The sequence below is a fragment of the Gavialis gangeticus genome, unplaced genomic scaffold (genome assembly GCF_001723915.1).
Source record: "Gavialis gangeticus isolate Ggan-Ray unplaced genomic scaffold, GavGan_comp1, whole genome shotgun sequence".
Lineage (NCBI taxonomy): Eukaryota > Metazoa > Chordata > Crocodylia > Gavialidae > Gavialis > Gavialis gangeticus.
Genome location: NW_017729026.1, coordinates 21799697 through 21813125, shown reverse-complemented (window position 1 = coordinate 21813125; position 13429 = coordinate 21799697).

Here is a 13429-nt window from a genome sequence, read left to right as displayed (position 1 = left end):
CTAGAGATAATGGTCACAAGCTGGCCGAGGGTAAATTCAGACTAGACATCACGAGGCACTACTTCACTGTCAGGGAGGGTAAGATCTGCAACCAACTTCCAAGTGAGGTGGTGCTGGCTCCTACCCTGGGGGTCTTTAAGACAAGGCTAGACAAACACCTTGCCGGAGTCATTTGACCCCAGTACTTTTTCCTGCCAAGGCAGGGGGTCGGACTTGATGATCTGCTCAAGTCCCTTCTGACCCTACCAACTATGAAACTATGAAATCCCTGTGGGCTCAGGTGCCTCTCCTTGGGTGTGCCTGGCTCCACTACTTTCTGGTCTTAATGACCTACTGGATGGTGGGGGCTGGGGTTATCAGGCACCCCTAGCCAACTCTCATTGGGAAGGTAACTGACCTGGCATTTCTGGCAAACTGTCCTGCCATAGACAGCCCCACTAGACCACCATTCCTCAGCAGGGTGCAGTGTTCAGTCTTACCCAGGACCAAGTAGGCCTACCTGCCCTGGTTTAGTTCCCTCATTGGGGGTTCTGACTGATGTACTTGGGCTCTCTCTCCCATTGGGCCCAGCACTTACTCTGACGCCATTCATATTTCATAACAGCCTGCATGCTGGCTGACCCCTACCCTCTTCAGCTGTGATGTCCCCCTCATTGAAGGGACCTTCAGCTCTTACAGGCTTTGGCCCCACCTCCAGGACAGTTGGGGTGCCAGATACATCACTGTGGCCCTGGCATGCCCCTGGCATTGGGATTAATTGCCCTTCAGCCTGCCAGCCCTGGCCCTCTTTCACTGACCAATGCGAGGGATCAAAGAGCCATTGACTACTATCCTCCAAACCAAGTCAGTTTTCTGTCCACCTTACAGTCTGTTCATCCAACCCATACTTCCTTAGCTGGCTTGTGACAATGTTGTAGAAGACTGTATCAAGAGCCTTGCTAAAATCAAGGTATACCATGTCCACTGGTCTCCCTGCATGCACGGAGCCAGTAATGTTATCACAGAAGGCAATCAGGGTGCTCAGGCATGACATGCCTCTGGTGAATCGATGCTGACTGCTCCGAATCAACTTCTTCTCTTCCAAGTGCTTAGAAATTGATTCCTTGAGGACCTGCTTCATGATTTTTCCAGGGACTGAGGTGAGGCTGACTGGTCTATAGTTCCCTGGATTCTCTTTCTTCCCTTTTTTAGAGATGGGCCTTATATTTGCCCTTTTCCAATCACTTGGGACCTCTCCCAATTGCCATGAGTTTTCAAAGATGATGGCCAGTGGCTCTGCAATCACATTAGTCAACTCCCTCAGCACCCTTGGGTCTATCCTATGAAGCCCCATGGACTTGTATATGTCCAGCTTTTCTAAATAGTTCCTAACCTGTTCTTTCGCCAGTGTTGGCTGCTTACCTCCTCTCCAAACTGTGCTGCCAGATGCAGTAGTCTTGGACCTGACACTGCCTGTGAAGACTGAGGTAAAAAAGGCATCGAAATGCATAACCTTTTGTAAGCAACAGCTCAGTTTTTCAGAAGCTGGGAGTAGACATTTAAATAGAAAGAGTGATTTAAATATCAAGCATAGAGAAGAGGTAGGCAGAAGATGGGGAGGGAGGAGAGGGGCAGTACCAAGAGGCAAAAATAAAGCAGCAAATCCATAAAGGTCTAAAAGCCAACTCAGGTAATCTTATAAGAATCTATATTTTCTGTTTAGACCAGGGTTGTTGAATATATGCCCAAAGGCTAGATCCAGCCCAGAAAGCTGCTCTATCTGGCCTCCCAGGCTACAAGCAGACCCCAGGAAACTGCAGAGTCATGGTCAGGGGACTAGTCTGCCACAGAATCTGGGCTCTTTGGATTCCAGTGGACATGGTGATTGATGACTGGAAAGTGAGCACCGGCTGATAGTGCCCTAGTTGCACTCCTGCTGCTTCACCCATTGCCACCACTGTGGCCCCACCACATTGGACACTGGCCCCATGTTGGGGGTAAAGCTGCCATGTTGTTGATAGGTAAACACAGCTCCAACCAAGGGAATGTGGCACTTCTGGCTCTGGCATGGTGCACAGGGCAAGAGCTGGAGCTGCGCTGTGTCCCCCAAGTAAGAATCAGAGCTGCTGCTACTGCTACCATGTGCCACAAGCAGAAACCACCCCATGCCCCAGTCTAGATTTGGCCTTCAAGGAACCCCATGGCTTAGAACTGGCCTGGGGTGCGAGGTAAGTTTGACACCCCTGGTTTAGACCATACCTGACACAATCCAGTCTGTGGATGATTTCTTGCTTTACAATTTCATGCTCAAGTTACATTTTTGCAGTTTAAGAACAGCTACTCTGAGGTCAGTGACAAAATATCCAGGGAAGCTGGAGTGTTCTGTCACATGCTTTGGTATATTTCTGGACTTGATGTCAGAACAGCGTCCATTTATTCTTTCACATAGGAATCACCCCATCTGTCCAGTGTAAACAGCATAGGAGTACTATAAGTGGGTAATGGCATATATGATGCTGGTAGAGGAGCAGGTGAATGAACCTCAGATGTTATAATCCATGTTATTTGGTGCAGTGATGATGTAGTCTGTGTGATGAGGGAGTACAGCTGGCATCTGGGTTCACTGTGCAGCCTGGTGCCTTGGTGAGAACAGGAGTTAAATAGTCTGTTGTTGAAATCCAGAATCATATATTTTTGAGCCAAGTGTCATAACATGCACAGGACTCCCTATTCCTGGGGATATTAAATACCAAGGATCACTGCTAGGCAACAAACACAGCCAACTACAAAATGAAGTAACTTCAATATAGCTTGGTAAACAATTAACAGCAAAAGATTTATTCAGCAAATTCATCCCTCTGTTCTGTTCAAACTGTCCACAAACAGACTGTCTGATTTACACAATTCATTTGAGAAGCAGTTTAAGGGAACATCTTTCATCCTCTGGATTATCTGCAAACTGTTCCCTGCAATTATTTCTTCCAGTTTTGCGAATGTGATATCGCTCCAGTGAGTCACATGGTACAACACTCTATCTGTTCTCTCCAGCTGAATGATTCCCAGTCACACAAGGGCTACCAAGATGGCCTTGCAAACACTTGAGGTAGCAGTACTTATGCAATTATGCATTTGCAAGAATCCTCATGTAAATGTTCCTTTGTGAGTGCTGCACCTTCTCTTTCAATAAGAACCCATAAAAAACAAAGGTTATGGAAAAAATATACATAAAAACCCAGAAATTCCATTAAACAGAGATCAAATCGGGGGAGAGGAGGTGCTGCATACTTCCTGTATGAGCTGACTAAATCTCCAACCCCGTGAGTCACCAAAGTGAGAAATTCCTCAGAGCAGATTAGTAGCTAATCAAAGTATGATTGTTTTCCTTGAGCTCACTGGGTTCTTCCTCAGTGGGGCTGGAACGGGGGTCTTCTGTCCTCTTTGGGCTTAGTTGCATCTCGACAGAGTTAAAAAAAAATCAAGTGATGGGAATTAGAGTCCCAAACACAACCTCCTTATGTTACCAACACTTTAGACACTGTACACAGTAAAGTACACAGCTCTATAATCTTCTCTCTACACTACAGGAGGAATGAAAGAGTTAATAATGCTGACTTAAATGACAATCACTGTATCCAAGCTAGCACAATACAATGATGAATGGGGAAGAGCTATTGTTATTATGCTGTCTAACTATTCTCAGAGCTATTATTTCAAGGATCTCTGTAGACTCATATAGATATCTTTGCATCAGTCACACTTGGTTCATATATTTTAGTTTTTCATTCCAGCCATACCAGCTGGATACTTACTCCTTAACTGAAAGATGAGATTCCAGAAAATAAGATAGCGGCTTGAGAGAAACAGCGGTACAGAGTACTGCTATGGCTGAATCTGAACCTTGCAATCACATCACATTTTCTAGCCACTTTCTTGGGGGAGAAATGCCACCTCTGAGAAGTCTATTTTTGTTCTTGCACACTGCAGGCTAAGCCCTACTAGATACATGGCCTGCCAAATGATTATTATTGGATCTTATTCCTACTCTTCTTCAAAACTGGCAAACAACGCACAGGAAAAAACCTTTCCCTAGGCTATCACTTGCCTAGAGGCTAAAACAAAGAATAAGGTCTTAAGAAACTTTAAGGGAGGAACTGAGAAATGAGGTTCAGGTGATAAATGAGGACGGAGATGTAATGATGGCAAAACTGGAAGGAAGATAGAGAAAGCAAAAAAGTATATACATCAGGCTGCATGTCTTGACTTAAAACAAAAAGATTAGAAGAGCTAAATATAAGTAGCATGACAGGAAAAAAAAAACAAGAGCAAGACCCTGGATAGCCATGCAGAAGAAATGAGGCTTCAGCAATCTGTGAAAAGACAAGGGTGAAAAAAAATGTGGTGAAAACCAGAAAGGTCCTTCCCCCCACCCTAATGTATACATTCTTTGTGTTGTTTCCTTCATTTTATTATTTTTTAGGCATATAGAAACAAAAACTTGGCCCATAAAGCTAACAATTCCACGCTCATCAACAGTTCTGTTAAACTACCAGCAAATGCTTTACATCAAAACCCCAAATGAGATGGGTATTTCCTGCCAGACTGCAGAAAAATAAAATATTCTGCAAAACCACAAGCATATAAAATGTTAATTAATTTGCAAAAGAGCATATTACCTTATTATGAAGGGCTACAGTGGCCATTTAAACACAATTCATAGTAATGAGAAGAGCACCAGTGAGCTGGCCCACTAGTTCCTGAGGAAGCTCCACATGGGATTTTGCCTCAGCACAACAGATGGAACACATTTTGGACCTCGCTCACAGCTCGGAAAGGCAAGGAAAAGTGCCTGCTCCTACAACTCCTTCCTGATTGCAGCTTACTCTTTTAATATGTGGCTGCCTAGGTCCAGTATCTAGGTTGTACCTGTATTGGTCTAGAGGAAAAAGCAATCTGGGCTCATAGTAGAGGTGATATCTGCTATAAACCAACAAGATTTTTGCCAAAAAAAAAAATATATATGTGTATGTATGTATATTTAATTGCAAGCTTTTGGGCACAAACACCTTTCATCAGGCATTGGAGAAAAGATGGTAAAAGTTCTCCTGGGTAGAAATGAAAGTTCATATTCTATAGGATTCATCTTTCTGGAGCCCCAAGAGGGTTCATGTTATGGGAGAAGAACATCCATTCTTTGTGCTCCTCTGGTTCAACCAGAGAAGTGGGAGGTAGGTGAGCCTGGGACTGGAGCCTTTCTGGAGCTCCAGGAGGATTCCTGCTCCAGGAGAATGCTCCTTTCCTCATGTCAAAGCCTGAGGTGTGGCTGGGGTGGCTACTTCAAAGCTTGTTCAGGGGGAGAGCTTCCATAATTTTCAGATAAATTCTTACCAGTAGAAACAAACACCTATCCATTACCACTCTTGGAAAAACGGGTACGTAAAACCCCGAGTACCAAGGTTACCATTCTGCCTAGATACTATGTGAAAGGCTGAATGGATTTGCACTTTATAGACTAACCAAAATAGATTATACACATGCACACATATATAGTATGTATATATGTATGTATGTATGTAGAACAAGCTTTTGTGAGCTGAAGATCACTTCATCAGATGCTGAGCAAGGATTTGCAGAAATGAGTATGAAAGACAAAGGAAAGAGAAATTTGAATGTGAATCTACCCTGCCTTCTACTGGATTTCAGACTAGCAGGGCTATGTCTCTTTAGACAGTATGGAGCCATACAAAAGGAACTGGGGAGGACTCCTGGATCCCCTCTGTCACTTGTATCCATTGAAGGGGCAGGCAGATTCTCTGTCATGTCACATAAACTTGCTTAGTGCCCAAGCATAAATGTATTTGAAGCAGAAATAAAATATATACATACTAACAAAATTCAACTATTCCCTGAGCTTCTAGAACTAATATTCAGAGCTACAGGTATTATCATAATAAAAACAAAGCTTAGGAATTGGAAGAGATATGAGCAAGTAGGGAAGGTGGGGATTTAGGAAACGGAGAGGCTGGGGAGTTCAGGAGATCTAACAGGATCTGAGAACAAGGAGATAGCAAGGGGAGAGGGAGGCAAAGCTGCAGTATGCATGGAAGAATTGGGGGAAATTAGTGAGTTGGAGGAAAGCAGAGGGAACAAAGAGATTGAAGATTCTGGGAACCAGAGAATAAGAAATGATTTATAAAACAGCAGCACTAAGTAAACGGTGGTGGAAGAAGAAATGGCGAGAAGCAGCTGAGGCAACAAAGGAGTCAACACCTATAGCTGAGAGGAGCAGTAGGTAGAGAACCCACTGAGAGAGAAAGATCTGGTCTAGTTGTGGATAGTAACCTCTGGTAAGGGAGAGGTCAAGAATTTCCAAAAAGGCAACAGGAGGCTTAAGCATGAGATACATGTTACACTTAGACTATACTAAATATGAGCATCTGCCTGATAAAGCTGGTTTATTCATGCTAAGTGCACTTTGAGTGTCTCAAAGTTATGCTATTTCAGGCAAGGGTTAACTCATGCCTATGCTACTTAACTCAAGTAACATCAGTCTGCTCCATGGAGATAAAACAAGCAATTGCAGTCCACTAGCATCCCAAAATATACCGGTCTCATACCCTCTTCAACCCAAAACAGGGAGAGAGCACAGGTGTCCTGGCTTCTAGCCATGCCCTTGCTTGTCAGACCTCTAATGGCATGTTTAATAGCTGTGCATGCAAGAAACAGTATTAAGCCTTAATGGGTAATTTCTCACTGTGTGAGAGAAACATCTACATATGATGCTACATCGCCGTAGCAACACACTACAGCGATGTAGCATCAATGATCATAAACCATGATGCTGCAGCTACATCGGCATAGCAATGCACTCCCTCATTATAGCATATTGCTACGGAGACATAAAAGCTAAAAATAACCATGCACAGCACACACTGCATGGTATGGGCTGTTACTGTGCTCTCATTTAGTACTTCCAAAAGTACTAAATATTTTATAGTTTAATTGTAATATGTAACTTCAACCCAAGATGAAGGACAGCTGCGTGAGAGCATTTGTGGCTGAAAAGCACTGCTATGATTTTAAAATATCCTAGACAGCTAAAGTATGGTAGAAGGAAGGGAAAAAGTCATTCTTTTCTATATCTTCACAGTTTGTGGATGACACTAAGTTGGGTGGAGTTTCAGATACTCAGGAAGCCGGGGATAGATTCCATAATGATATGAACAGACTGGAGAAGTAGTCCATAATCAATCAGACGTTATTCGACAGGGAGAAGTGTGAAGTCCTGTACTTGGGACAAATTAATTGCATGCACACATACAGATTGGCTAGGTTTCAGTATTACAGAAAAAGACCTGGGGCCACAGTACACCATAAGCTAAATATGAGCCAAGAGTATTCTCTTGTTGGAAAAAAAACAAAAAACAGAAGAAAAACCTACCAGGTTGCACTAACAGGACTGTCACTTGCAGATATAAGGAAGTGATTATTCCACTTTGTTCTGCAATGGTGAGGCCTCACCGAAGTATTGCATCCAGTTTTGGGCTCCCCTCTTAATGAATGTACACAGTTCATAAAGAGACCAGCACAGAGCAATAAAAATTGCTGGGGCCTTGGAGGAAAGACATATGAGGATAGGCTGAAAGAACTAGGGTTATTTAGTGTGAATAAGAGAAGACTGAGAGGGGATTTGATAAGTCTTCAAATACCTTAAGAGCAATTACAAAGAGGATGGAGATGGATTTTTTTCCATGATGACAGAGGACAGAACTAGGAGCAATGGCCACAAGCTTCAACAGAGACAATGTGGAGATTAGAAGGAACTTTGACTATGATGGTTGTCAAGTATTGACACAGGTTACCTAGAGAAATTATGTAATTTCTCTCCCTGGGAATTATCGAGAGACAGCTGGAAAGACACTTGGCTGGGATGGTTTTCTCAGGGACAATCCAGCCTTGAGCAGGGGGGTGGACTAAATGACCTTGGGGGATCCCTTCTTGCACTACTTCCTTATAATCCTAATTGTGATAGGCCTGGACAATCTAAAAACACTTCAACTGTAATGAACCTGGTAGGAGAGATTATTTGAGTTGGAATAAAGTGCTAACACCTGGAGTGATGAACATTAAGAAACATAAAGTATCAGAGGGGTATCAGGGAAAAAAACCTACTTGAGAATGTGATCAAATAAAATGCTGAATTTACACAGATGTAAATCCAGCTAGACTGGACAAAAACACGGTGGGCTATATTTTCCTATACTCTACAGAGTGCACTTACAATGGTAAATGAAAAATCCTCCTGTGCAGAAAAATTCTCTACTGGTGAAGACAGTTCTGCTATTTCCTGCAGTACTTGCCTGGTATGGGTTATATTGGAAGTCTTCCAGCAATGGTAGGGACAAATCAAATTTCTCCTTCATCTGGTCTTCACTGATTTAAACTCTTCTAAATTGTGTTGGAGCCAATCACCTTCAAAGGAAGGGGGTACATAAATAGCCCTCTGATGATCTTCCATCTCACCTAGTTAAAAATCTCCCACCATATTTTACAGTAGGCCTGTGCAAAGTGGCTAGTATTCATTTCAGATTCGGATTTGGCCGATTTGAGGGCCAGTGATTCGATTCAATGATTCGAATCACTGTCCCAGATCAATTCGGCTGAATCTGATTCAGAAATTTGTCTGATGCTGAATCTCCAAATCAACCAAACTGATCCCCACCCCCCAGCAATAGCTGTCCTTCCTGCCCCAGCTCCCAGCTCTTTGGGAAAAAAAAGCCCCGACTCAGTGGGTGCAGCCAAGTAAAGGGAGGGGGCAATCCCTGCTGCCCCTCCCACTGTCCCATTCTGTGTGGGGAGCCATGCATAAGCCCCCCAATCCTTCCCTCAGTCCCCCAGCCTCCCCACGGGTGCCCCATCAGGCCAGCTCCAGTCCTTGAAGAAAAAAATTACCCAGAAAATGCCTGAACTCACTGCTCCTGCCAGCAGGGGGTGATCCCTGCTGCCCTGCGCCATGTGAGGGGCTCTGCATAACCCCTCCAAATCTCTGAGGCTGCTGCAGGAGCAGTGAGTCCCGGGGCTTTTCTCCGTATTTTTTTCTTAAAGGGCCACAGCTGGCTCAGACAGGGCACCCCTGGAGGGGTTGGGGGAGCGAGGTGGGGGTCAGAGGGCTCATGCGAAGCCCCCCTGCAGCGTGGGGCAGTGGGGATCACCCCCCACCCGGCAGCACTCGGTGAGCACTGGGGCTTTTTAAAAAAATGCCGGGAACTGGGGCAGGCAAGGCATCTATGGGTGGGGCTGGGGAGTGGGTGGGGGTCAGAGGGGCTGGCAGCAGTCTTCCCTTGGTCCCATCCCCCCTCCCCTAACCCCCCTTCCCTGCCTCTGTTACTTACCAGCTCAGAGTCTGGCTGCTGCTCCCTGCTGAAGTCACCGAGGACTGCCCGAATCTTCAAAGCTCTCCAAACCTATTCTGAAGATTCAAAGAGCTTTGAATCGAATCAGACCTTTAAATTGGTCCCCTGATTTGATTCAGATTTGGAGATTTGTCCACTGAATCAGGCTGAATCTCCTCTAAATCGAATCACCGAAGCTTCGCACAGACCTGATTTACAGTATAATCCTCTTCTGGAAGGTGGCGGACTGGATTAACTAGATGTCTTTTCCACCTTCAACTTCTGAGTCTAATCTCTGTAATTTAATCTGAGGCACTTGCAAGTCAGTCAATCTGTATCTTCCTTAAATAGCAGAACTCTAACTGCTAAATTTCTATTGCATTGGAGTCATAGAATAATACAAAATTAGGGTTTGGAAGGGACCTCAGTCCAACCCCCTGCTCAAAGCAGGACCATCTCCAACTAGATCATCCCAGCCAAATCTTTATCTAGCCAGGTCTTAAAAGACTGCAAGGATGGAGATTCACCACTTCTCTGAGTAACCTGTTCCAGTGCTTTTCTACCCTCCTGGTGAAAAAGTTTTTTTCCCTAATATCTAACTTAAACTTCCCTTGCTGCAAATTGAGACCATTGACCTTTGCTCAGTCATCTGCCACCACTGAGAACAGTCTAGCTCCATCCTCTTTTGAACCTGCCTTCAGGTAGTTGAAGGCTGCTATTAAATCCCCTCTCAGTCTTCTCTTCAGACTAAATAATCCCAGTTCCCTCAGCCTCTCCTCATAAACCATGTGTCCCAGCCCCCAAACCATTCTTGCTGGTCTCTGCTGTACTCTCTCCAATTTGTCTACATCCGTTCTGTAGTGGGGGGCCCAAAACTGAACACAGTACTCCAGATGTGGCCTTACCAGTGCTGAATAGAGAGGAATAATCACTTCCCTTGACATGCTGGCAACACTCCTATAAATGCAGCCCAGCATGCTGTTAAGTTTCCTTGCAATAAGGGCACACTGTTGTCTCATATTCAATTTATGATCCACTGTAACCCTCAGGTCCTTTTCTGAAGAGCTGCTGGCAAGCCAGCCAGCCCCCAGCCCGTACCAGTGCATGGGATTATTCCCTCCTAAATACAGGACTTTGCACTTGTGCTTGTTGAACCTCATAAAATTCCTTTTGCCCGATCCTCCTATTTGTCTAAGTCCGTTTGAATCCTAGCTCTACCCTCAAGGGTATCTACTACTCCCTCCAGCTTAGTGCCATCTGCAGACTTGCTGAGGGCACACTCTTTGCCATCTTTGAGGTCATTGATGAAGATATTGAACAAAACTGGCCCCAGGACCAACCCTTGGGGCACTCCACTTGTTACCGGCTGCCAACTAGACTTTGAGTCATTGATTACTAATCTCTGAGCCCAATGCTGTAGCCAGTTTTCTATCCACCTTAAAGTCTATTCATCCTGCCCATACTTCCTTAGCTTGCCTGCAAGAATTTTGTAGGAGACTGAAACAAAAGCCTTGCTAAAATCAAGGTATACCACATCCACTGGTCTCTCTGTACCCACAGAGCCAGTCATCTCATCATAGAAGGCAATCAGGCATGACTTGCCCCTAGTGAATCCATGCTGACTGTTCCTAATCACATTCTTCTTCAAGTGCTTAAAAATGGAGTCCTTAAGGATCTGGTCTGTAGTTCCCTGGATCTTCCGTCTTCCCTTTCTTAAATATGAGCACTAAGTTTGCCCTTTTCCAGTCATCCAGGACGTCTCCTAATAGCTGTGAATTTTCAAAGATGATGGCCCCCAGATCTGCAATCACATCAGCCAACTTCCTCAGCACACTCGGGTGCATCCTATCTGACCCCATGGACTTGTATATGTCCAGTTTTTCTAAATAATCCCTAACCTGTTATTTTGCCACTGTTGACTGCTTACCTCCTCCCCAAACTGTGCTGCTGTAGTCTTGGAGCTGTCCTTGCCTGTGAAGACTGAGGTGAAAAAGGCATTGAGCACTTCACCCTTTTCTGCATCTTCTGTAACAAGGTTGTCTTCCCATTCAGTAAGGGACCCACACATTCCCTGATCCTTCTTTTGCTATTAACATACTTGTAGAAACCTTTCTTGTTATCCTTTACATCCCTTGCTAGCTGCAACTCCAAATGCATTTTGGCCTTCCTGACTTTATCCCTGAATGCCCGAGAAAGCTCTTGTACTCCTCCCTAGTTATTTGTCCAAATTTCACTTCTTATTAGCTTCCTTTTTGTGATTTAGTTTACTGAAGAGCTCCCTGCTAAGCCAAGCTGGTCTTCTGCCATACTTGCTTGTCTTCCTGCGCATTGGGATGGTTGGATCCTGCAATCTCAGTAAGGCTTCTTTAAAGTACAGCCAGCTCTTACTAGTATAAGATGCTGCCAAATCATGCATTTATGTTTAAGAACAAAAAACAACTAATGTGATCCTTGCCATGGGCTTTGAATCAAGACAAAGTCAATAAAAAATTCTTAACTATTTTACAGACCTGGATTTAGCAAAATCCAGACCTGGACTATCAAAAGGAAAATTCCTCAGTGACTGGAAACAACCAATCAACATAAATTTGTCTTATCAAAATTAAGTTGCAAGGAAACTAAGGACATGATATTATACATCATAACACCTAGAGGAAGATTACAACAGTAGGTATAATGCTGGTTCAGTGCATCCAAATATATTATTATCAAGTGTAATATACAGAATGCAAAAATCCCAGCAGTCATCAATTCTCATCTGTGTGTAATTACCTGTAAAAAACCCAGATCAGTTTGAATCATTCAAGCCACTGGTGTTCTTCATGACCAACCACTTCTAATAAACATACATGATCAGAAACAGTTCTGCTTTCTTAACACTGAGCTTTTAGAATTATCTGTAGACACAAAAGCAGTAATAGAGAGAAAATAAAGTATACCCTGTGGAGCATTACAAGGCAGTACATTCATTAAGCAGTTCTTATGACACCATAAATGCTTTAGTCATAAGAACCCAACATAAAATTACAGCCTTTCTAATACTCCAGTAGGGACTACTTTGTGTTTTATAATATATTGTCATTCCTTTCCAAAAAAATATATCAGTAGTTTATTTCTTTTCAAGTTAAGAGTGACTTCCTTTTAGAAAGAATTGTCACGTCATTTTTGAATTTCATAGTTGAACTAAGACATACTTAAAGAGTCATTCATCATTGATATCACGTTAAAAAAAGACCTGATGACATTATTAAGCAAGTAGTATTTAATAAATCATTAACTATAAAACAGTTATCAATCTTACAAAAAATTATACGAGGTTTGTATGAAAACCACACATAATAGTAGTTCACAGTTATCAGTAGTGTAGTGTGAGAGAAATGTTCCAGCCTGTTAGGAAGTGTTAGTGCTAGCCCTGTGTGGGTTTGTTCATTGCACAGCAGACTAGTGGACACCCAAATGCATGCTACAATGCACGTTGTGTCAGGCATGTTGAGACCCACTCCACTCCCATGGTTACTAGTCCTCAGTGATATTGCTCCCCCTCATCTCAGCTGCACAAAGGCTGAAGTAAACTTACTAGCCAGTAGCCAGACTCTGTGATAATCCTACATTGTCAGTGCACTAGGACATATTCCACTGACCAATAGCTTGGCTCCCCTCAAGACACCCCATATGATCCATCCTTTCAAAATCCTTTGACTTTTCCTTAATTACTCGATGGCATGAAGAAAGGTCAGCACAAGCACCAGCCAATCACCACCTCATCTCTGACCTACAGTCAGTCAACCAGGATTTAACAGGCCACACCAGTATTGGGCACTTCTAAATTATTTTTAAACTGGACAGGGTCACTGCCTCAAACCTGTACCAATGGGGCCCTCACAATGACAACAAATGCCATTGTGGACAAGTTCAAACTATGTCCCATATTGTTGTGTTGCCCTGAGGGGTCAGACAAATGCTCAGGATCTCAATATTGTGCTGTTAGACAGGAGGGTGTGGTGTACAATTGCACATGCACACATAAAAATCAATTAAGCACACACTTACTAGGTACATAC